General features: G+C 38.8%; 1 protein-coding gene across 6 annotated transcripts in view; it reads right to left on the reverse strand.

The window, feature by feature from the left end:
- The window catches only part of LOC107996518 (nephrin), a 419,478-nt gene that overhangs the window by 342,838 nt on the left and 50,119 nt on the right, over nt 1–26,521 (reverse strand). For 4 of the 6 annotated variants that reach the window (XM_062074581.1, XM_062074577.1, XM_062074571.1 and 1 more), the window contains exon 7: nt 21,667–21,835. The exons of 1 other annotated variant lie outside the window; for it this stretch is intronic. The gene's annotated coding sequence lies outside the window, so the exon portion shown is untranslated. Of the gene's footprint in view, nt 1–21,666; nt 21,836–21,936; nt 21,988–26,521 lie in introns of all 6 variants that reach the window. One more of the 6 variants, XM_062074575.1, reaches the window with a different exon arrangement.

Raw genomic sequence — 26,521 nt, forward strand, 5'->3', positions numbered from 1 at the left:
CTGACATTAGGGGACACGATGATCTTGTAGGGAGAGCGTTCGAAAAGGGAGGTTATTGCTCGATCGTTCTCCGATCGATGGTAAATTCATCCGATTCGAAACCTCGACATTCGATTAAAGAACACGCGCGCGCCATTCCGCGCGCTCTTTGAATTGCTCGAACGTTTCGAGCTTGTTTTCCAAGAGATTCTAGAAGATCGCATCTGTACAGCGATCGAGATAGAGATAACGGGGAGATAGATCCTTTGGAACTATTTAAATTTCTTCGTATAATGAGGGGACGCGTCTCTTCCAATTTATTAGTGGATAAAATTTAAAAATTGTCGTTATAAACGTGATAATTTCAATTGTGAAATTTTGGATTCGAAAAATATCCATCGAATATTTCTTCGGTAATGGCATCGAGCATACAGCGTACATTTTCAAGGCATTATTACCAAAGATTTTACCAAAACCATTAATTCAAATGGAAAGTATCGCGAGCTAGAATCGGTGGCTGGAATATTTGTTGCGCGCATAGGATGATTGATAACCCGAGGAGAGTCGGGGCGACGTTCCAAGACTAATGATCTCTTTCGACGTTCTTTCCAAAAGAGTTATTTTTCCGAGCTTACTCTATCTTATCGCGGCCAGTCTCTCCTCCAGTTACGTGAAGCTTGTTTAATAATCAAACCGCTACTTTATGCGGAATACATCGTGGAAACTGCGCGCCGTGTCGAGCTTAATCAAAATTCTATCGCTCCGGGCATTCGTAAACTTTTCCAAAGCGTAATAAAAACCGGTTCTCTCTTCTCTTTTTCTTAAATCGTGACTTATTCGACGGAGAGAACGAACATACGCGTGTTACGCAATGCAAATATTCCCGTACAATTATTTGCCCTTCTTTTTTCTTTTACCACGAGGTTTCATTTTTTGAAAAAAAAAAAAAAAAAAAAAGAAAAAAGAAACGCGTATCAAGGTTTAATAGGATCACTCTTATTTGACGAGGAAGAGAAAAGGTGGATTTTTAAAAAACGTGGTGGATTTAAACTTTCATACGTATAAAATTTTATACGCGTAATGTAATTATACGATATATTTATTTTCCAATATCAAATATTTTATATTCATATTTGCTTAATAAGCGGTGAGATTTATCTTCGAAATATAACACAGAACGTTTTAAATCTATCTCAAAATGCTTGGCAGGGTTAATAAATATAATTCAACAAATCTCGTTCGCTACTATTTATACTCCTCTCCACTTTTTCAACGATATATAATGTTCGAACGATAAATACAGCACAGAAATCTTTAAATTCATAACGGTACATAAAATTTAAAAAAAAAAAATCCCAATTATATAATCTAAAACGCAAAACTTCTAAAACTATCCTGAAAAGAATAATCTAAAAGAATTTAAATTCTGCATCGTCAACAAGGATTTAAAAAAAGGATAATATCCATCTATCCTCCCTCCCCGTTGATAAATCGGTCGCAGTTCGAACGAAGGGAAAAAGCTCGAAAAGAAAGTCCATTAAGAAAAAAAAAATATCAATTTTTCGGTAATTTAAACCGAGATCGTTCGAAGGGGTGAGCAGAGCTATCGCGTATCAGCCCGTTTATTATTTCAAAGAGAGAGAGACCAACCACGGTTTCGCCGTTATCCATCCCCGCAGTCGCGATACCCGACGTAATAATAAATTTCGCGAAGGTCCATTGCTACGAGATAAACGCCAACTTATCCTCGTCCTCGCAAGATAACTCTTGGACTCGTAGCTCGAAGCGCCGCTTAACACGGAGCTCTCCGGAGCGAGATGTTAAGAAAAGACAGGTGGTAATATGCTAATCGGGCCTGCCTTCATCCCTTAAAAAAAAAAAAAGGAAAAACCTGCTCGAGGGGTATCGCGTGAAACCGATAAACCGATAGGGAACTCTCGAGTGCTGACGATTCGATCGAGGAGTTCCTTCCAGAAACTTTTTCACCTATATTCGGACACTTGAATTTCTCTCCACCGGTTGAACGATGGTAAAAATATTAGAAGGTGAATATTTTCGTCGTTACATATAAAAATATGTAAATGGTGAATAATTTCAGAAATAAAGGGAGAATCGTCTCGTTACAATGTAAAGAAGAATTCGTGGAAGAAAATTGTTTATTCGGTATTAAATGTTAATTTACAAGGTGTCGTTGATTCTTGACGACAATGGATCGTTTAACGATCGATAAATATTTGCTCATTTGCGATGAATATACAATTGATCGATAATGTGGAGATATATATATATATTTCTGAATCAGGCTGTACACACAAGTTTCATCAAATGATTAAAAATGTAAAAGGCAAGGCAGTGATCTGGAAATTTATATCTAGCTGGATCGATATTACGGGGTAATGATACACCTGGATCGATTCTTCGACGAGAAAAATTGCTGTCTCGAAGGGGTGAGAAATAGGTTGATCTCTATCGTTTAATTCGAGCCTTATTTCACGAGTGGATTATATAGGCTCCGGTTGTATAGGAAGTAAACTATAACAGCGGTTTTGGTTTAACACCATCGAGAGGTTGGGGGAAGGTTGAAATGTTAAATGGATGGCTTTAAAACGTTTCACGCTGTTTCGAGGGTGTAAAATCGCGGTCTATGTGGTTTTTGATTTATTTATCAGATTTGAAAAAGCGACATTCAACACCGACATGAAATATACACGGTTCCATTGATTAAAAATTACTCGTATTTGCAACAATTATTCACAATTATTCACAATTTATGCGAAAATATGATTAATTCACCAACAAATGTATTAATTCGATCGAATGAACGAGATAGGGGAAACAATTTGGGAAAAACCAATGTAATCCAAACGAAAAGAATATATTTTAATCGATAAACTTTCCAATATTTCCTTCAAATCTCTACAACACCTCGAAGCCACGACGCTTCCCCACCGAGGAAGACAATAGCGAAGCAACGCTCACTTAGCTGAACTAATAATCGCATCGATGATTCCACGGATTAACCCATAATTCAGACTTTGATTGCTCAAGCCTGCCAACTATTATCCTTTGTAATGAGTCTCGTGTAAACCGAATTGTCAGTTTACGTCTCATCGATCTCGTCAACAGGCGTGTTAAGTGGAACGTTTCGAAACGAAAACGACGTCTTCGCGATAATTTATCCATTTTACGGTTGCCAGGTCTATTTGACATCTCATTGATACAACCGTGAGGATCGTTTAATTAGAGGAGTTTCAAGCGTGCCGCTCCGGTGATCCGATCGAAATGGTCATCCAGATAAGAGGAATATTCGTGTTTTGTTACTCGACGGTTTCTTTTGACGAATTGTTATTGGCTACTTTACAACGAGGTTCGTTATTGGGTGAAACAGTTTCCCTGATTTATAACGGGAGAAGGGACGGATGAAGAGAGTGGAACCTGTTGGTCGATGGAATCTGACGAAACTAATATTCATTGGGGGAAAGATTGCTGTTTTGTGAGAGGAGGTTGACGGCTCATTAGCACGAGAAATCTACAGCAGGTAAAAACCTTTGGTCTCTGATCAACAGCCGCTTTTTTTGGGTGTAAGGGGGAATTAAGAGTTGGGATATAAATACGAGATATTTGTAAAAGTAAATTGAAATTTTACTTTTAACTTTTTCTTTTTTTTTTTTTACGAGGTTGTGACGATATCTCGAAAATACATGGGTCAGCGACAATAACTAGGGATAATTGGCTGTGAAAGAAATGCACAGCCGTGGAACGATCGTGTTTCGTTCGTATAATTTCGATTTGTAAAATTGGAGGGCGATTTTGCGAATTTGGAGGGAGGTGCGGGCACGTTTCGTCGCCTGTTTGCACACAGGTGAAGAAATTATTGCGGAGGGAATTAATTGATTCGGCAATTAGAATTCAATGAAATCGGGCACGGCATTGAAATCGGCGATGTAATTTATAGAACTAATTTGATCTGGCCGGATCCAGATTATTGCAAAACGTCATAATTTCAATATTAACACGAAGATTTAATATCATGACCCGAAATTGGATCCCACCGAGGATTATATTACCGATTCACCTAAGAATTTATTCGTATTCGTATCAAACTACACTTAACGCGAGCTTTGATCAAACACGAAAATGAAACGATAATGTAATTTTACCATATTCGAGAGAATAATGAAAAAAAACAAGAAGATCAAAATGAGAATTTGAGGAAAGAGAAACGTCAAAATCTATTTTTAAACTTTTCCTTTTCCTTCTCCTGATAATTTATTCCCTTTTTCCTCGAGTATACACGCGATGGTATAAATACCGTTGAATATCCCACGCGACTCTATCTCCATCGTGGATCGATCGATTTCGAACGATTGCCTATCTTTGAAATGTCGCAACAACGAGGCACGGCACAATATTTATGAAAATCGATATATTATAACGGAGGAGGCGGTCATCGATTCACAGCATACGAACACGATTTTCCGCCTCTCTTATATTATATCGCTAGAACAATACCAGCAATTATACGCCATAATTATTCGACGGTTATTGTCATTATTTAAATCACGGATTCGCGCGCAACACCACGTCGTATCCACGGCTCACGCCGCAAGTATTAATCATCTCCTCCTCCTATCGTAAATCGGTGCCAACTTTTATTCATCTTCTCGCTGTACTCATCGGTTTATCGGAGCAACGATTCTACCGATCCTCGATCAAACACAACTGTCGATTATTTCCGTTTACAACTACAAATCTGTTTGAACCGAATTTTTGTCCTCCTTCGTTACGATTACTTTTCACAAATTCGAAGGTACAAGGAAGATCGAGAAAGCCAAATTTTAATTTCCAAAATTAAAATTCGATTAAAATAAGAAAGAATAATTGACGTACACTAATTATTCTGTGAAACAAAACGTGAACCACACGATTAACTCGATTCCAAAGAACGGGAATAGAGAGAGAGAGAAGCAGAATAGAGGGAATAGGTATCGCGTTTGTCACGCCGTTATTTGTCGACGCTTCCGTTGATTGTAGATTGGCCTGAATCGAGACGCTACCAGTAATTATGAAAGTGTGTGTGTGTGTGAAACTTGGTAGCACGATTCGAGCATCGCCGCAAAGCGCAGCGCAGAGAGAAAAACCAGCAGGGTTAATACACCGATTCCGTGAGTCGTGAGCATCGAAAGGAAGAGAGAGAGAGAGAGAGTAAAACGTCAACAAGACCTCTACATTGTGTCGTTGCTGGCATTGATACCAGGTTGGCCGTGTCATTGACGTTGCGTGGCGGTGCGAGGATAGGTCTACAAAATATCGGTGCTGTTTGATCAGCTCGCCCATTTACTCAAATGGCGTGAAATTCAACAAAGCTGCCGTGAGTGGCACTGGCCACCGCCAACCCATCGAATATCCGTGCGGCCAAAGCCGCACACCGATGATGCCCGCCGCCATCCATGGACCTGCACCACTTCGTGCCATTCGGACATTCGCGAAAGACCCTCGTTCAACCCCTCGAGCGCCCTTTTAAAGCACCGCTGAATTCCGTTTCGCCCCCTCTCCCCAGCTGATTAAATGCCTCTGCCTCTGGAGACGTAAAATTCCTGGTTCTGGCGAGGGGAGGAAAAATGAAACGCTCCCGAATCGAACACCTTTTCACGGTGCCTATACGCAAAACTTCTTTTCTTGCCGCTGACCCTGTGGACGCGAAATTTTTCGGGCATCGAGTTTCTGGGGTTGGGGGAACAATCGACTGCTCGTTAGCGCGCCACGAGGTAATCCTCGAATTGCGGTAATACACGGAATTTCTATGTACCCTCACGCGTGATGTTTTCATTTTCACAGTGGAGGGTAAATTGGAACAATTTGCAAGTTGATGGTAAATGTAAATTGAGAGGGGAAGGGAAGATGGTGGGAGAAGTGCAATTGTAATCAGATCCTTCCAACGCCCTCCTCCCCTTTAAACTGCAATTGCATCCAGTTCGCTCGATTCCCGAACGTATTAGCTGCGTTTTTCTCACTTCGTTTATAACGAATTTATCTACGCAGAACGTAACGCGGGTATTAAAAATCTGGTTAATTTTAACGACACCTCTCCGTGGAATCCTTCATTCCTGGTTCCTCGACTCGCAACACCGGTGTGTCGAGAGCTCGAATCCATCCTCTCGGCGTGCGATCGGTTCACGTTCGCCGGCGTAGAAAACAATGGCGTCACGAAACCGATTGTCAAAAGCAGACGACGATGGAGTGGATGCGCGGAGCGAAATTACACGGCCGAGATAGATACGACGGTCGGATCGATGACGGTAATCAACGGACCATCCGGTTACCATTTCTACGAGGGGGGCGGGAGAGAGAATATCGGCTGACAACCGTTCATTCACAGGGGCCATTCCTTGAAATCCGTCGGAATAGCGTCGTCTCCTGCGGACGTTTCGGCCGAGCCGGTATTTAGCCTATCAAACGGAACACATCTGACCGCGTAACACGTAAACGATCCTGCAATTAGCAGCGTTCCACTCAATATCAGAAGCGAACGGCCATGATCCTTGACGATAATCTCCCTTTCCGAAATTCCATTAGACGCGGCCAACGAGCCGCCCGATATTATCGTAAATTGCTCGTTCGACGGATTTCATCCCCTCGAAATTTCTTACCTAGCGCTCATTAAGCAACGGCTGCTGTTGCTCGCTCCTCCCTGGCGCTAAATAGTTACCACCGTAATGGGATTATAGCCCAGCTTCCAGGCAGCAGTTCGAGTTGCGCGAATTCGGATGAAATTTCTGTCGCAGGAGAGAACGTATCTTCTTTATTGTATATCAGAAGAGAAGACGCTTCAAAAACTGCCACGTACTGACAACCCTATCATCTCTTTCAGGTCTTCCTTATCCTCGCGAGGATCGGAGGATGCACCCTTGAGCGTTAACGAAAAGATGGCGGTGAGAAAGAAAACGAAGGAGAGAGGAACGACTTTATAGCAGAAGCGGGTGTATTTACCGTCGGCGCGTATATAACTGTCCCTACTTCCATTCCATCTCGCCTCTCCAGCTCTCTTCCACGGCGCCGCTCGGATAGATAGATGGTAGGCGATGATTACAGGTTGGGGAAGGGAGGGGCTTGCCGTGTAACAACGCACCGGCATCGACACGCGCTGGGTTATAAAATATAACCGAACGAGCTGTTACTCGTGACAGCTATGCGCTCTGCTCGAAGAATGCCGATTTTGAAATGGGGAGGTGTCGGTGTTCCTGTGGAATGGCCCCCTCTGGGGCTCGCAAACGCGCCCGTTCAACCTATTATCGAGCTGTCGGATTAATTAACCGTAATGTTCGTGGAACGATTCTGGTCAGGTTAATTTGCTACGTGCGCCCATGACGCGGCTTCATAACATGGAACGGGTGGCGATAATGGAGATAACAGCTTGGTGAATTTCTTTTCACTTTCTTCGATCCAAGATACGATCAAGGCAATCGTAAATTTTTCCTTCTCGGGTTGTATTCATAAAGATTAATTGCAACCAATAATCCTTTGAATTTTATCAAGTTTATTTTATCCAGGTGTATGGATCTCTCCATACACGGATGAAAACATTGTTCCTCTTTGTTCAAAATTTCCACCGCATTTCAGAGTTGAAATATAAGCCCCTTTCGACCGACTGTCTGAAGATTGCTCGTGTTATTCGAAAGAATTATACTTTCATAAGCGGCAAGGTAAACTCGTCCAAAGAATTATCTTCTCGTATATCTTTGTCAATCGATACGTAAAACTCGGGTGAATGGAACGAAAAATAAAGTGACTCGTCTCCGTGGAATTGCGATAATTACGTAATTTTAATGTTAAGTTGGCCTGCACTTTGATGTGAAAAACGTATAGAAAGGAAATGAACGCGTCATTCATGACGATGACGACGAAACGAATGAGAATATATTCGGAAAAAGAAATATACGTTTCACGTTTCGATTTGATTATAAGAAATCGTTTGTTGAACGCGTTTAACGATATTAGATATATTTGCAAAATAAATGAAGGTAACAATAATAACAAACATCTATTGAAATTCATCAAATTATAAACTCTATGCGATTCTCTAATTGAGATCGTTTCGTATTACACAATAGATAGATGAAATTACCGGAAATATTGTATAATCTCCCTTTTGTATGCAGGAGAATAATATTCTGACTAATAATATTAATTGCTAGTAATATTGGAAATACGAATATATGCACGTTATGTAGCTTCCACGTTAAATAACGTCCAATATCTCGTTACGATTCTCAAAACGACGAACATAGTTATCTTTAATCTATAAAAGAAAAAAATTTTCGTTTCCTCCTCGACTCTTATTATCAACAATCGCATCGAAATTACAAATTAAATTGAGAAAAGGATGCCCCAAACAATAAAATCCTAAAAGAAACTATTTCTCGCTGGAACTCGTAAACGTGGATGCATAGAATCTCTCTCTCTTTTTCCGCCCTCCCTCCCCATCCATTCGTCTCTGTTCCATCTTTTTTCGCTACTTTATTATTCCACGATCGGTGGGTGGAGTATTTATCGAGGACGGAAGTTGAACGTGGTTTATCGAGGCGCGAAGCTGAAACCGATTGCGTCGCAAAACAAAAACGGACCAACGAATTCAAAGAATTATCGAGCGGAGATCTAACGCATAATCAAATGGGAATTCTTGGAACAATAGCCGATGACAGAATAATGGCGAATAAACATAACAACGATGGATTTTCCTTCATTTTAAAATTATTCCAAAAATCTTTAATTATTCCCTCGGAATCTTCACATATTTAAATCGATTGTCGTTGTTATTTATCGACTGCGATTTTCCCCCGGAAAGGAAGTTTTTCAAGGAAGTCATAGGCCAATAACTGAATGTGAATTATAACCCCGGTTAAAACGATTGGAAACGATATCTGTGAAGTTTATTCATTTTTATGAACGGTCGCAGTGGATTCGAGTTACGGCTCGTCACACTCTGTCATCCGTATTTCACGCGAGTCACGACCGGTGCAGATCTGTCTTTGATACGTCACACGGGAAAAATTTTCACGGCGATGATTGAAATGGCGTGGATTAGTAGATAAGCTTGCGCGATTCACGCGTAAAACAGTTGTGGAACAAAGAAGAATCGACGGCTTCAAACCTGTCCGAGCCTCTCCAATCTTTTACTTATTGAAAAACTTATAGAGAACCGTATATTAAAATCCTCTCCCCGGTAAAAAGAGGATAATCGAACAATTTCTCGATCCTCCTTCCTTCTTCCCTTCCCCATGAATCGAATCCCTCGAAGCCAAAGCTCGTTAATTCTAATTCCACCCACGACGGAACATTTTATTTTAATTGACGGCCCGAGAAGTCGAGTCATCGATGCCTCGAAAATCAATCACAATATGCCATAGATAGAGAATATAATTCGTGCAGAAAAGTTCGCCAGAACAAATCCTGTTGCAGCGGGGAACAACCAGTTTCCCCAACCAGATACCTTAGAAGCCCCGAAGCTATATTCCACCACCGAGCAAAACTCACCGAGGGTAGTTTCTCTCTGTTGCCATCCGAATGCAAAGTCCTATCTGTAATGCGAGTGTCAACCAACTTTACACTCGTGTTACACACCCCGTGTGTCCGAGCACACGCTGTTCCACCACCACCATGAATCGAGTGGTGAGAGGAAAACGACCTCCTCCGCGTTTTGTGCACGCGAGAGAGCGAGGCGATGTAACGCGGTGATAAGAATGGAAAGATCGTTGATAACGTTGAAAGAGAGAGAGAGAGAGAGAAGAGAGAGGAACGCAATGAAACGTAAAATCGGTTACCAATGTCAGTTTCGCAGTTATGGGAGTGGACGTTTTCCCTCTGGCAAAAAGCGAGCCTTGAATTCGTAATCGGAAAGGAAAGGAAAGAGGGTTGCGAGCAGGTAGGATACACAACAGGTGTGTAATTGATTGTTTCTATGATTAGATTGGATAGGGGTTAATCCTTTGGGCGCTCGTATTTCTCGTGTTGTCGAGGGTTTAATTTCTCGACGGAGTCATTGTGAGCTTGAAATTTCACGTGCAACGAAATATTTTGACGAAATTCCAACACGAAACTGTCGTATGCGATTAATTCGAACCCTTCCCTTTAATTTATATCGATCGAGTTTAGCTGGAAGGGTATTTTAGATGAAAAATCTTGCACCAAGTTGTATCGAGTCGTTCTCGATTCGGAAACGCATGGGCGTGGCCGTGTAAATCGTTCGAAATTTCATTGGGAACAGAATTATTAGCGACCCTCCCTCCCCTCCTGAAAAATAAAGTTTCATCGCCTTTCCTTAAGTTGGCTTGAAAGAATCTTCGCAACTTTTCGTCCCGAAGTTCGACGCGCGTTTTCAAAGCGATGGCAAACGACGGCAGAAACGGTTTCCGGTACGATTGGTGCACATCTGTGTACTGTCGCGACACGTATTGTTATACCCGTCTTTTATTGCAATTCGTGAAAAGGGGGAGGGAGAGGAGCGAGGGGGGTAAAAAGAGAAAGAGGCGAAAACAGGGCTTTGATACTTTAGGAAACGTCGCTATCGCGTTCGTGTTTATAGTGATTGGAAAGATTACGTTTATTGAGCTCGACGCGTATCCACGGACTATGAAATGGAAAAGGGAGGGAAGATCGGCCACGATGCATCCTTGGAGACACCACAATTTTCTTTCGCGCGAAACTCCGTCGTGTATGTATATAAACTTAAACGGATAACGATGATTAATAGCTGCGAGAATATTATTCTCCGGAAGATGAAGATCACGTTCCTTTAATCGAACGATGATTTAAATTCCTCAAGATCCTTGGAAAGTAAATTCTTCGCGTTTTAATATAATTTAAATAATCGTTAATAATAAAATCGATCCTTTTTGTTATATCTCCTTAAATATCATTTTCCGTAATACAAGTTTTAAAATATTGAGCGGAGATTTGCGACTTTCATTCGTGAATAAAGAATGAAAATCTATTTTCAATTATTCGTTTCGCGTTATCTCGAGAATTAAATCAAAACACGAAAGAAACGTGTCGTGTTATACTTGTCTATAGTCTGTTACTGTTGAAAAAAATAGACAAATAAAAGATTGATAAAATTGAAGAACGTATTAGAAAAAGTTGGCCGCAAAACTACAAAAGTGTTATTTCCACGAAACGAAACCTCGAAGACATCTCGAACTCATCTCGAGATGTATCGATAGATTTTAAGAAGTCTTTGACATCCCAGTTAGAAGAGAGTATTTCTTTCTCTGTTCATTCTGTTCAATCTCTTGCACGCTTTGACGTATCTATTTATCCCGTATCGGATACTTTCATTACTTGAATTGAGAATCCTCTTGCCCCGCCTTCGACTTTATGTTAATCTCTCGAACGTTCTTGTCCAAAACTCTTGCGCGATCTCATCTCGTTTCTTCGATCGGTATTTTCAATCGAAACAGAGATACAATTGCGCTTCTTATCTCGTACAGTTCGTCAAAACTTTCGTTCAATAATAATAATAACAATAATTGGAGTTTAGAATATCGTGATGTAATATTGTTTAACAAAATATTAAGCGAAATTATAAAAGGAGGGGGAGGATTTTAAATGAGAATATTTTTATCTTCTAGGCGAATTCAAGTTAATTACGAAAACATTTAAAAAGAAGTTAACTTATACTTCGTAAAAACTTAATCCCCTTCACCTCGTTATAAGGGACAACGGTATTAAAAATTTTATACATAATGTTAATAAAAGTCCTCGGTTAGTTTCCGGATCAGAGACACTTTCATAAGCGTCGAATGAATATTCCTTGGAACTCGCAATTAATTATGTCGTAAACACTCGTGGCCAAAGATCTATCTAAAAACTGGTCTTTTAAACGACCACCCTACGAAATGGAATCAAAATGTTTTACACGCATCGGTGTAATAACCATGTAATGCCCGTTGGATTTAATAGGTTCAGAGATTTCGAAAGCTACACGGTTTTATCACTGTGTGTTTCCCTGAAGTTCTGTATAATGAGAAATAATAATTGAATGGAAATAATAACGGGGCAATTCTGTAAAAGTAGCAATAAAGCGGTGTTTCTCATTAAGCAAACGTTTTCCACGTTTTCATCGAATAACGCGGTTCCTCGCAATTTCTCTTATGAAAAATAAAAAAAAATATGAGGGGAGAAGAAAATTATATCCTATGAAACTAGATTACTTATAGCATTAAGTGAAATCAGAAGAAGAATCGTATCCAATTATTTTCAAGATTCATATAAAATATCAAATCACATCTTTTTCACATATTCCTCGATTATCGTTCGATAATATTTTTCGATAATTTCCACCTATAGAATTATCTATAGAAATCAAACAAAATAAAAAAAAGTGACTCGTTTTCATCGTAAAAATCCCTTCAATCCGTACAACGAAAGTTAACGTGAAGCAAATCCTCCACACAGTTCCTCCACCTAATCTAACCTAAACTCGAAAACGACGTTGAATCTCGCGAACTCAGCTTCTCGCCACGTTTCTCGATCCAATAATTTTCCCGCTTTATCTTTTTCCGGTGGCTCGGATGATCCACCACCGACGCCACAGTTTGATCACAAAGAGAGGAAAAAAAAAAAAACCAGAAGAAGAGAAAAAAGTTGCGAAAACAAGAGTTGTTTGGCGCAAAAAGAAGAAACTTGTTTCCGCCATTCGGCAAAAATCCAACGCAACTCGTCGTGTCGTTAATACCTCTGGTCCACCCCTTTTCAACTTTAATGAACTTGCGAAAATCCAAGACGGACCACTATCTTCCACTCCTCCGAGATTCGACGTTATTATGTCACGGCGTGAAGGAGGCGTCACGGTTTGTACGATTGCAAGTATGATTAGGGGAGGAGATACACGTAAGAGAATTTTAAATGTTATGCCGGGCTACACAGGTATACGTTTTACTCCTCGTGGCACGAACATGTTTCACGTTATACAATAAGTTTAATTTACAGGGAGGTAACTTGACGTACTTGAAACGGAAGAAAACATTCTCATCCCCTTATTAACTCTCGTACAAGTTTTAATGAATTTGCGGACGAGGGAAAAATTATTTCGCAATTGTTGCTTAATACTTTCGCCTGACGGATTAAAAATCTCATCCCGTTTAAATTTTCTTCAAGGTGAGCAAGTCCTATATCCGTCGTTTTTTATCTTCTGAGAGTGTTCAATTTTATTTAGCAAGAAACACATTATTCGTCGATTCGTTCGTTTCGAAGATTGAGCTTTATTTATTTTTTTCGGGTCATTAATTCGTAACGATACAACGATCGTTAATAAATAACCGTTTTTCGTTATGGGAATAAATATTGTTGAAAACATATATTTTCAGCTTTTCAGTTAAAAAATCGTGCGGAAAATACGGATCGCGTGCTACGTAATTGTATCATAATTCAAAGTAATCCGATACGTATCGAATACAGCTTCGTAATTAGCAAATTCGTAGAATTGTGAGAAAGACCGTGGCAAAGACCGTTCGTTATGTTACGCACCTGCGCACCTCACAATTTTTTCATTCTTTTTTTTTTTTCACGCTCAATTGGCTATAAATATTGCACGTTATTCTTCCATTGTTTTTAGGTACACATTTCGATACTAAAAGTTGATGATAACTAAATATCGCGAACCGTGTATATAATAATAATGGATTATAATTAGAACGATTATTTAATCAGATCTTATTATCGTAACGAGAAGAGATTACAATTAGAATAGAAAGCTTTATACGGAAGTTTCCTTTTTTAATTATTTTCGGCAAAAATTGACGAAAGATTTAAAATTTATTTTATTAAGGATTAATAGATATAAAAAAAAAGTTACAATTATAAATTTATCGAAATATCGTAGGTTATTCTCCAATGTTTTCGATGTAAAATCTCCTCCTTCTCGAATTATGGATCACGAAACGAAAGAAGAACGTTGTTATATTAATTTCTTTCCAGGAGATTTTTTTTTTCTCTTTTATTCACCAAAGAAAATGTCTAATTTCGTTCATCGAATATACCATATACCATAGATTAATACAAAAACGAGGTTACATTGAAAAAAAGAAAATTTTTTCTTTTTTTTTTTTCTTTTTTCGATCCAACGTTTGGTCCGATATAACCAGTTCGTTTCGCCGAAACTTTTTCGAAAATTTATACGGTAACTGCAGCTTTTTCTGCGCCAGTATGCTTCTCTTGACGTCAGCTAACAGAATATAGTGTTTCGATGATTGGAACGACTTTGAGTTGCGGGTCGACATGACGAGAAAAATTTTCGTTCATCGATACGTACCGATATGACTATCTGAGTTTTTGCAATTTTTCGATCAAACATCGACCGCCTATATTACCATACATTCCAACATTCCTTCGTTCAAATGAATAAGAATTCTTCTTGTTTCAGAAAATACCTCTCCGAGTTATATTTTTTAATCCATCCACTCTGGATTTATAAAGAGGAATCAATTAAAAATTTCAGAACAAAAAATCAACTTTCTACGTAAAAATTATTAAGAGTAAGATAAATTACGATTCGAAATTTTATTCACTTATGCTAGACAGATATTTTGTACATCCACGGTTGCTTAAGATATTTAGATACCGCGATGAACTGTGCATTTTTCAAATTCGAAGAAAACTACCTCCCTCGTACATTCTCGACAGAATTCTCAACAATTCCAACAGAAAATAGTATAAGCTACATCAGAAAAGGAATAACGAATACTTCTTTTTCCAAAAAATCATTTTCAACGATCTCTCGCGCGCACGAGAGATTGAAATTTAACATCGATTCGATTCCCAGAAAATATTTCGAATCGAGGGATTCACCGACGAAAAAAAAATTGCTTTGGAACATCGTCGCGAAGATCAGAGGTATCTATCGATTCGAGGATTAACGGAGGACGAGTATCAAAACGCGAAATCGAAGTGCCATCTTCGACGTTGATGCGTCGTAAAGGCGCGTGGCGACGTCGTAATCGTAAACAGTTTCCTTTTTACACGACGTTAAATACCATCGTTTTATCGTTTTATATCTTTCCAGATAGGGGAAGGAGAGGAAAGAAAAAAAGAAAGAAAGAAACTTTGGGAAAGCGGAAATCGAGGCAGAGAACGAATTGACGAGAAAAGTAACGATTCGCGATGCTAATTGAAACGATCGAAGCTACGAGTGGTTTATATTCACGAGTGGTGAAAGTGGAAAGAATATCGTGGAGAAAGATATAGATAAAAGTGAAACCTTTTATACGAGAGATGCATCTGCTTTGCATCGTTTAGATCGTTGAAATTCCCCTCCTCGGGTTGTGATTATATTATAATGTTATTGTAACTCGATTATTTGATAATGCAAATTTATTATATAAATTATTACATAAAACAGATTGGATTGGAATTTCAAATTCCAAATTTAATGGAATATTATAATTGGATACGTGATAGATAGTAGCGTACAGTGGTATACAGTCAGTCGCAAAAGTTTCCCCGATTTCATAAGAAAATTCAAACCGATGAAATTAAAGTTTCAATATTTTTTCCCGCGTTACAAATACGATTCCATTCACTCCGTATAAATAAACATTCGTTGTGCGCATTGTTCAATTTTAGACACTGCTTTGTATCTAAAATTATTGCATCTTAAAATTAGAACAGTCGATTATCCATCTTGACGTAAGATCACACAAGATACGAGAAGTTTTTAAATTTTCATAGCAATGGAATCGTATTTGCTTACCTTTTACCGACACTTTAGTCTTCCTTTGTGTCTTTTCTGTTTGCCGTACAACCAAATCATGCTACATATTTCGAAACTGTACTACTACTACCACTACTATGATTACTTTTGAAACACGCTCCATTGGGTTTGAAGTTCTTGGAACAGGGAAATTATCAAAGAAGTTCTACTTTCGAAATGAAGTTTCGTGTCCTCGCGTTGTTAACGTTGTAATACGCTGCAAGCTTTAAGCTTTTCAACACAGCTTGGAAACATCAATCTCTATCCGACTTGTATTTTGAACATTTACTCGTTTCACACGGAGACATCATTTTATTATTCAATCTATACGGAATCTTATTAAAAAAGCGCGTATCGAATCCATTGATTAAATTAGATGCTTGAAAATAATTGTGAAAAGAAATTTAAACGGAAAAGAAACAAAGTCGTTAAAGAAATATGCCCGTTTTTCTTAATTCTCTCTAATTGGAGGGGGAAAAAAATATCGACTTTGTTCAATCAGAGCCATCAATTTTCTTCCAATATTTTATACGAAAGCGTAGAATTCAAAGATTCTTTGAATTTATTCATTGAACTTTAATGGGTGTGTATGTGCACAGAAATCGTGGGATTTTAAAAATTGTAATGAACAGAGTATATAGCGGAAATATTTAAACGTGAAAGATTAAATGAATAGATTAATCGAAGCATTATGAATTATGAAAGTAACGAGGACGTAAAAGATGATAGATGAAAGGATATAAAAGTAAATCAAGAATATGGCATTCCATTTAAATAAATGAAGACGTTACACGTGTCTTATTAATTCCTTTGAAGAGCAAACACATTTATTTTTCATATATGTTTTAATTATAAGCCGGGATTGCCAGAGATTTTTATCTTGCGCCGACTTACATTTAAAGATAATTAGAAGAGTCAAAGGAATTTCGTATCCGATAAACGAGTTTTAAAAAAATCCCTCTTTTTTAGAATGAAGATATTTTTATCACGTGATCAAAGGACCATTCTGTTCCATTACTCGTGCAACGGAAGATACAATTTTTTTTTTTTATCAACATCTTCATCGTCATAAAAAAGGGAATATCCTTGTAACGTGGATTGAAGCATGAACGAAAGAAAAATATCTGCAACCTCGTTAATAGATTTGATTTCCGTGAAATCTTGTTTCGAATTTAAATCTGATCCCAATATTCCCATTCCACAGTGATTGGGCAATCCTCACACAACACGTTAACAAATCTAATTTCGGATTTCCACCTCTTCAAATCCTTCGAATCCTCTTTCAGATTTAACATTTTAATCCTTTATAAATCTAATTTCATACATATACACGAATATATATATATAGCTATGTAGAATCACAACATAGTATAGATACAAATCCAAAAACGTAAAATCCGATTGGCGTTCGCGATCGACACTCTTTTATGGAGGATTATACCAAAAAAAAAAAAAGTTTATTTAATTTATGTTAGATACTAGGATCAAAGGATTTGAAGGGAAATTACTTTTAATATGATTATGAATTATAATAATTCTTTAAATTAATTCTGAATTTTACGTTTCGATAATTTATTCTTTCCCTTTGGAGCTATAAAACCTTTACAACTGTCAAACTTTTGTTACCCCACTACATTCGTATCTTTCTTTCACCATCATTTGTATCTATCATTTTCTACCAAATCCCTCATTTCATTTATTACAAGCAAATTAAATTAAATTAATAAACACCAAATTAAATCGAATTTAAATTTAAATTACTCCCAAATTGAACATTCCACGTGCAATATTAAATATTCTACATTGAATTTACGCTTCGCCCCTGATAATAAAATAGATCGTTATCATTTTTAATACCCCTCTTAATATCCCTCCACCTAAATCCCTCTACCATTTACACATCTTTCCAAATCTCAAAAAAGGAAAACATCCTCCCCGGGAGAAATCACGTATTCCACGCATTGTCTCGAGAGAATTGGCGGAATTTGATCAACGCGTCTTCCACCGCCACTTGAAAAAACAGAAAGCGTTGAAAAATAGCACGATTCTCACCCTAAAACCTTGGGATCGTTCTCCTTTTGTTTGAAATTCGGCACACCCTCTCGCGATTATATTCTAATTAAGACTACTTAATTTCTCTCGTTCGAATCCACGAAACGTTGATTTCCAATCGATGACAATCGACACACGCCGTGAACAACGAACAACGAATTTCATCCGATCGGGAGAGGTTGCGTACGAACACTCGATCGCGAAGATAAACTACTTCATTAAAATCATTAAAATAGTCCGCGTTCTCTGTGATTCGTGTCGAGGTCGAATACAACCCTCGACCTGTACCCCCGATTCTCTCTTTTTTCTCTTTCTTTCTCTCTCCCTCCCTCTCTCTCTCTCTCTCTCTCGCTCTTTTATTTGAAGAATGAAGCACGGGGACGAGTGTTTGGCAGAAATTCAAGCTTGATCATCGAATTGTATATTTGGAATTTGTGTTTGTGTATTTTAGATTTGAAGTGGACGAGAATAATTTCGATCGTTGTCCTTTGTCTCGTTTTATGACAATTTTCCCCGGCATATCTCGCATTATTTTTCGAAATTGTGAAATTCGTAATACGTGTATTTTATTTGTAATATTATAACAACAATAATTTATTTAAAAACGAAATCTAACAAAAAAGTAGCGTTTTCGTTCGTCGTTATTTATGAACATTTTAATCATCAAATTAATCAAATTCGTCTAGATTTTCGATTAGACAGTATTGGGGCGCTTCGAATAAATTTATAATGTAAAAAACATGTAAAGAAAAGAGGAAGCTCGACGTCTCTTGCTTGGATATTAGTCTACGATCCGACGATAGACCCGTCAAAATCAAACGGATCAGATGGGCTATCCATTTCTCAGTTCTCTCAGAAAATACACGATTACCATGTCACCGGCTGATCCACGTATGTTGTGCTAAAGGACAATCACCGACCATGTTCACCGGATGCATTTGTTGTTGCGAACGAGGCAAGAACCGCATAGAACGCGCAACAATTACGCGGAAGCATGGAATCACGAGGGTGGTTGGAAGCAATGTTTATTAATACACCCTTGGGCGACTCCATTATCCCGTTGGAAGACGAACCTCGCGCCGCTTCATTCGGACAAACTTAAATACGTATATTATAACGACGATCAAAATTCGAATGTGAGATAATTAACTGGAAATCGTTACGTCGATAATAAAAATTAATCTATCCATACCTAGTTTTCAATGTATCCTAAGTAAAAAGTCACTCGATTCACTATTTGATTAATATTAGAATATCGCAAAAGAATACACGCGTTAAAAGGATCAAGTAACAACTTAATCGTCGAGGCAAAAGGAGAACCGCTGCTCCTTAAACCGAGAACAATTAGAGAGGAAAAGTAATAGAATTTTCGCCACGATCCACCTTTATCAAAATACCGAAGGTGATGGCATCCGGGATCGGTTTGCCGTGGAAAGGAAGCATTTTCATCGGGCAACATCCCTTTCTCCACAGAGAACACTTCCAAAGAGAAGAATGTTGACTTTAAAGGATCCTCTCTTTAAAGGCTGCTCGTCGGTACGTGTGGATGGCGACACAGCAATACGTTTAATATACGCACACGCGTGTAACCGTTTTCTGTAGGTGAATCCAACTTTCCTTTCCTCTCCTCTCCTTGTTTATACGTGTCTCGTATAAGGGGAGGGGGTGAGTACGTGAGTGCCCGTACAGAGAACGATCGAATTTCTTTCCAGCGGAGAAATTTCCACCAAAACCGTCCCGATTTCGACGTTTCTCTCTTTCTCGACGGAAAATCGGAGAAGAGGGAGAGGCTGTGGTGGCTCGTGTACACGGATTCTTCGAGACGTCTTATCGGATTCCGCGCACGCTGAAAGAAACGGCACGCATCTCCGTTCCAACGTTTCTCTATGAGTCGTTTCTAAAAGGCTTGCTGCCTCTATCGAGACCGGCAAGAATTCAACCCGTTTGAAACGTTTGATCGTGCCCGTATCGATTTCGATGGACTTCTTATCCTCCTGTATTTCTTCCCCTCCCCCCTCAATCCTATACCTTTTCCACACCACGTGGAATCCCCTCTTATTTCCGATCGCAGGTTTCCATGGTGTTGGGTCGATTTTAAATTTAATTTTCGTTGATCGATACGAAATCCAAATGACCAATTCCAATTCCGGAATACGCTCTCAAAACCGCGCGATCCATTAAAGCAGCGAAATAGCAAAAGAATAGCAAGTAAATTACGAAACTAACAAAAAGAGGGAGGAAAGTAATAGAATCAGAATTCGTCCCATTTTAATCCGTGTCACGGGACCAACCAGCAGAAAATCGTCTAAATCGTGCAACAAAGTGTGCAACAAACCCAACTCCCCGTGTGTGTACACGAATGATTCTTTAATACCATCCCTCCCCTCCTCTCCTACATTTGCAACCCAAACTTATACGCCATTGGTTTGTCAGCCTCCGTTTAAATCACGTTCGAACACGTTGGAACGTACCTCTGATTACCCGATACCGGCCAGTAAAATTAGCTACACGAACGGGTGCGTGTACGGCGTGGAGGAGGCTCGAATAGCAACAGAAGCAGGAACGAGAACGAACGAACGAGCGACATCGTTTAACCGGCGACAAAGATCTCGGCAACCACGTTCCACGGGAAAGGGTTTGGGGAGGGGGAGAGGGATTGAAGGTTTGGAAAAACGCGACGACCCAAAACTGCGACGGACGCGACGGAGGGAGAATAAAAAGGGCGGTGGAAGTAGGGTCGTAGGACGTAAACTGGGCGCGGATCGTAAAAGTGGGGCATGTATATTTCGTTAGAAAGGGTAACACGTTGCGCTACCCCTGCTTTATTATGCTTCTCCGGAACAAACCTTGGTCCACTATTACTTTTTAACTAGCCTCTGAACGAAAGTTTCGAAAGTTTCTTTTCTCGATTCGGATTGGAATGAGAAGAATGTACGTTATGTACGCGGTGTGTTAATTTTTTTTTAATTTGTTTGAAATATCTAAAGATGCGTCGAAGTTATGTAATCTCTTTGGGATGATATCAAGAGAGAGGGATGAGGTTGCATTCGATAAATTGCAAATCAGGGAAAGGAGTGGAAAAAACACGTGCACTTTTTTTCGCTGAAGCTATTGTGGGATTGTTAATAGATTGAATGGAGAAATGTTCGAATTTAATTGATCGAATGAGTCGACGAGAAACAGAAAGGAGAAGATATTTTATATTTGTGTCAATCAATTGTGTTAATCGTTTCGAGTTATAAAAATGATATTAAAATTCATAATAAATGTGAAATATGGTGTCTGACAAAAATCAGTAGTATCAAATTATATGATATTCTTGGTGAAAAATTTTCTGATTATTTCCTTTTCCCAGTGTGTGATTAATTTTTATGAGGTTAATAATGGAAAAGCTGTGAGATTCTTTTAGAATCTTTCTTTTTATCAATCACGTCCTGGCATTGGCATTAATTTCACACGTCGATGCGAAAAGGTATCAATTATCGCCATGTTCATCGATCTATATCCAAATACATTCATTGTTTAAAAGATTTAATTCGCAAGTATAATGACAGTTTCAATCCATCACTCTGAATTCGTATCTACGTTTCTGTTCTTAATCGAATCGAAAGTATTTTATGATCAACCGATATCGAAGCTCAACGATTCTTTCCTATTTTTCTCGATATTAGATTAAACGAAAAAAAAAAAAAAGAAGAAAAAAGAAAACGAGGAAATCATGTTGAACTTTTTCTTTGACTTTTTGTTTCCCGAAGGATCGATTTTAAAAGATTTTAAAAGATTGGTTATTTTATATCCATATTTCATTTTCGCGATGAAAATATTATAAAAATGTTTTAAAAACGAAACGAATATTAAATAAATATTAATAAATTGTCTCAGAAACTCACCCGTTATGATGAATCCGTGAAGATGGAGACACATCTTGCCCCGTTTTTGCAATACGTAATAGCTTCTGGCATGATGAAAGAGAAGATGAATAGATGGGAAGAAAACAATTAGGCACATTTCGCCTTCCGGTATTGCCTTCCAAAGTTTCTATTGCGTCTGCCTTCTAGCCTAAAATACTTGGAATATTATTTTAGGAATTATACTTTAAACGCTTAATGATTTTATTAACCGTCCTCCACAATTTGTCCAATATAAGAAAATAAAATTACCTAAAATCTTACTGAAACGAACAAATGAAATCCCTGAATTAAGAGAATTTCCTGAAAAGAAATTAAAATAAAATAAAAAGAATAAGAATTAGAATAGCATAGAATTATAACCAACAGAAGTACTTGATAACAAGTACTATTATAATTCTTCGCAACGATATTAAAAATTAAAATTACAATAATTTAACGGATATAATCACGAAACTTATATATAATCACGATATTAGATTAAACGAAAAAAAAAAGATACGTCAAAGCGTGTCTTCGTATCTCTCGACATATATATAATTTTACTCGACGAATGACCGAGTTAAAAATAATGGAGGAATATTCCGAATGAGAACGAATGACAGGTACTTCTTCGTATCTCAAAACTTGCTATAACACGAACAAAATTAAAATCTCGAAAACGATCGTACATTCACGGAATTTAACGCATTAAACGTTAAAAGTTTATCGCGAATGGATCGAGTCATCGCGTTATTTACGAAAGCGTTATACGAACCGAGACTTGTTCTCCCCACCCCTCGGTCTTTATCGAGAAAACGAGTTCCTGTCCAATGAGCGGCATCGAGATAGAGATAAGGATAGTTCATATGCATACGAGCTTCCTGCATTCAAGCAGCGAGAATAACTCGAGGCGATTCCGAGGATCCCTCGTGAAAATTCTCCAAAGGAAGCCGACCGAAAATCGGCTCCCTTGCCTCCAACGAGAACAACCCGCCTACTAATGATCCCTCTTTCCGATTGAGATCCTCCTTAACATAAATTAATCATTCCTTTATCGCTGAGATTCTCGTTTCTATTTGTCTCTTCGACGATTTCGATTCATCTCGAGATCGGATAATTTAAATATTAAGAGACGCAACTTGAAAACAATTCTCCCCGTTCCTGATATTCTTACGATTCTTCCTCCTTCTCGAGAGAAAGATTGAAAAACCGAATCAAAATTAAACAAAAATCGGTATCCTAATACCTTTTCTTTCCTTTCGTTCACATCCCTGCTCCCCTTCCATCAGCAAATTTGGGCACAAGGCAAAGGCAAATTACCCCAAAGCTACAAGTGCATCGAGTCCGCTAATAGTCCACTTACTCCCAATCTTGGGCAAAGTACCAGTTATTACCAGGTAACCGGAGGGGACGAAAGGCGACGAAATAGGAAATCGCGATTATTACGTAATCCCAGCATGGATATGACAGGCGTGCGCGACGGTGGTTAGAAGTGGCAGTGCGGCCGGAAGTCTAATCCCGTAGCGCGACACGCGTTAATGCGTCGCGTGTGGATGGTCTGGAGCCGTGAAATCGTTGGTCATTTAATCGAGGGTATCGTTATTGGTCAGCCACGGGATTATAATGAGGTGGCGTGTCGGGATTAAACGCGTGTCCCCCTCCCGAGCGGCGTGAATGGGGGCGGAGATGAATACACGGTCCCTAGGAAGAAGAGCGAAACACAAACGTTTGGAAACAACACGGTCGAACAATCCGCCCGCTGCAATGGAGCAAGCGTTGCACTTGCTTGGATTAATATAACGAACAATTTAGCCGTTGCATCGAGGTAGATGCTGATGCACGCACATCGTCGCGCGTAATACGTGTGTGTGCACGAGGCTCTGTGCAACGATAACACACCGCCAGGGGGCTCGTTATCGTTAACTTGAGCACCGACTTCTTGGTCAAATAGAGGAGGATGCGCCGTTGCTTTGTTTCATCCTCGGTTTTGCGGATATTGGAAGGATTTTCGTTTGCTTCGACTTCCTTGCTCCCCCTTCCTTTCCCATCCGTGTGTATATATAGAGAGTCGCGGTTGATAAACGTTGAAAACGAAACGGTCGAAACGATCGATTTACGCTCAATTGCGGGCCCCGACGACTCCATTCCGCCCGGATCTATCCCGTATGCACGGACAATCGAGGGAAACGTGGACTTACGACGCCGATTGCGGCAATAGTTTATAGTGGGTGAACGTGCTCTTGTCGACGTTAACGATCGCGCGCCAGGCTTGAACGTGGATTTCGTAATAGAGCGGAATCTTGATTAAGCTACCGTGGCCGATAGGGTGGTGATGGTGGTGGTAGTGGGTTACTGGAATGAATTTGAAGGGAAGAAAGTTGTAGTGGATTGCATAGGGATCGATATAGCGTGAATATCTCGAATCCAAGTGTTAAATAGAGGTATCTAAATTGAAATACACATTTACTTATGCGGTATTTTATTGAAGATATGATATATTCAGATTTTCGAAATTGTAGATTTTAATATCTAGCCAAATGTCGTTATCGAGATATTTATAAAGATACCAATCCGATGTTTAATCTGTTTAGAGATTGCTCGTCGTTATTCAGAATTGGTACACGATCATATCTTCATCTTGTACGTGAAATCAAACGAAATGTTGATGCATTCACGTATTTAAAACACTGGTTCAATTTATATGACAATTTTAGTTTTAATAGTGGGGGAGAAAAACGTAACGAATGCGAAATCTGATAATACATTTCACCTTTATTTTAGGTACCGAGATAGCGGAGGTCGGGTCAGAGAATATATTTATATAAAAGGAATGGTTAAGTCGAAGGGATTTTCAGAAATTGCAAATGGATTTAAAATTTGCAACAAATACAACATTGTTAAAGATTAAATCGTATATACTTAAAATATCGACAGACATTTATATTATACCTTTTACACAATTCACAATATAGATCCTTCTATCTATGTCTAGCTCAGCAGCATCATTCCTATTATACTTAAAAAATTAAAATTGCAATTTTAATTCAAAATATTGCAATAAATAAAGCTATTATAATAATAAAAATGGAAAAAAACTGCTTGTTTAATTAAGCAGTTACGAAATGCCCGAATACCTTTCGGCTCTGTTAGCATTAAAGATCCCTAAAACAGTCGCAACAGCTGCGATTAGCGATCGAAAGATTTCGCTTCAGGCGTATCGATAATTCATCCGTTTATAAAATGAAACTTCGCCAATCAGGTCCAGCCAATCAAGTCAGCTCCATTAATTATTCACCTACGTGTAAATAACGCGACAAAGGGACACGCGTTAATTTTGGTCTCGACGTAGAGAACGTTAAAAAAAATAAAAAATAAAAAAATAATTGGTCGAGGTAAATAAATGATGGTCGTTTTAACTTCCGAATATATGAAATATTCATCGTAGAGCTCATCTTGCGGACGTCTTGAGAACCGTAATTTTCGTGAGTTATATTCAGGTCCCTAATGAGCTACGCATAATGGAATAAACAATCCATTCTCCATTTTTTCGATCTTCTGCCCTTCTTTCGATTCTCTTTTTTTTTGAATTTTTCTCGTTTTTTTATTCTTTAATATCATCAGTCCCATCCGCAGGAACGAATTGCTCGACTAATGACCGACATTCTTTCCCAGCTTTCTTTTTCCGTCCTACCGGTGGATATTACGTCAAAAACGCATTACAGAGAAGGTTTTTAAAAATTATACGTTGGATGGAAATGAGTGAAATTGTGACATCGAGAACAGGGCAATTCTTTTGGGAGGGAAGTGAAATTGAACGAACAAAGGTTTTAGAACAAAAGGAATTATTGAAAATTTGGAAAAATTTATCCAATTCTCTCAATTTCTCAATTTTTGCAACTTCTCAAATCAATCAATGATTTACACGAATATCGTCAATCAAATAATACAATAAAATATTAAACGTCAATTAATATCGGAGAACGTATCCTTCGAAAAAGATAAATGAATAAAAAAATTTATTTCAAAATTTATTATCAACGTTATCTTGTACATATAATCGCGAATATTAATCGTTCAGTCGTATGGAAAAAATTCCAATCTATCTATACACCCGCACATTACTACATCACGAAATTAATTAATCAAGTAAATTCGAGAATAACAAGAAGCCGAGGCAAGCAGCAAGTTTCAAGTTAAGGTAAATCAAGCATTCAGCAGTATGAAAAACCCAGGGGCGCCAGATAAATGGATTTACACCCTATTACATATACTTAATTAAAGGCTCGCGGCGAGTTCCGCGATTTATGTCGCCTTTCAACGCTTTCGACGAGGGGAAGAAAGGAGGGGGGAGGCTCTTTTCTTTTCTCCCTGCCATCTTGTGTGCACAAGGTAGCACAGCTCGGTTGTTTAAAAAGGCACGAATAGATTTTTCAACGAGAAGAAACATTAAAACTCGGGTAATCTTTATGAATGCGAGTGCATCAAGCACGATACAAATCCTCCACCACCATCCCCCCTTCCTCCTCCCCATCCCCCTTCCACTTGGCCAGCTGTTATTCATAACGGTCATAAGTTTCTCTTTTTTTCTTCTTCTTCTTCTTCTTTTTTCCCCCTCCCTCTCCGCTCCTAACTCCGCGGCAGAAAATCCGGCGGGATTTTGAAAGAGGAAGGGATGGCCTCCTATATCAAACTCATTATCTATTGTAATAAAAGGTGAGCGTGCTTCATTGTTGCCATAATATAGCCGTTGAGTTTTCGCCATTCGCGTGTATTGTGCGCAACCCGACGAGGTCGCGTCGCCGCGTATAAAAACCCGGCGAATGAATGCGATTAATTATGGGGCGATGGGAATGGC

The sequence above is a fragment of the Apis cerana genome, linkage group LG5 (genome assembly GCF_029169275.1).
Source record: "Apis cerana isolate GH-2021 linkage group LG5, AcerK_1.0, whole genome shotgun sequence".
NCBI lineage: Eukaryota > Metazoa > Arthropoda > Insecta > Hymenoptera > Apidae > Apis > Apis cerana.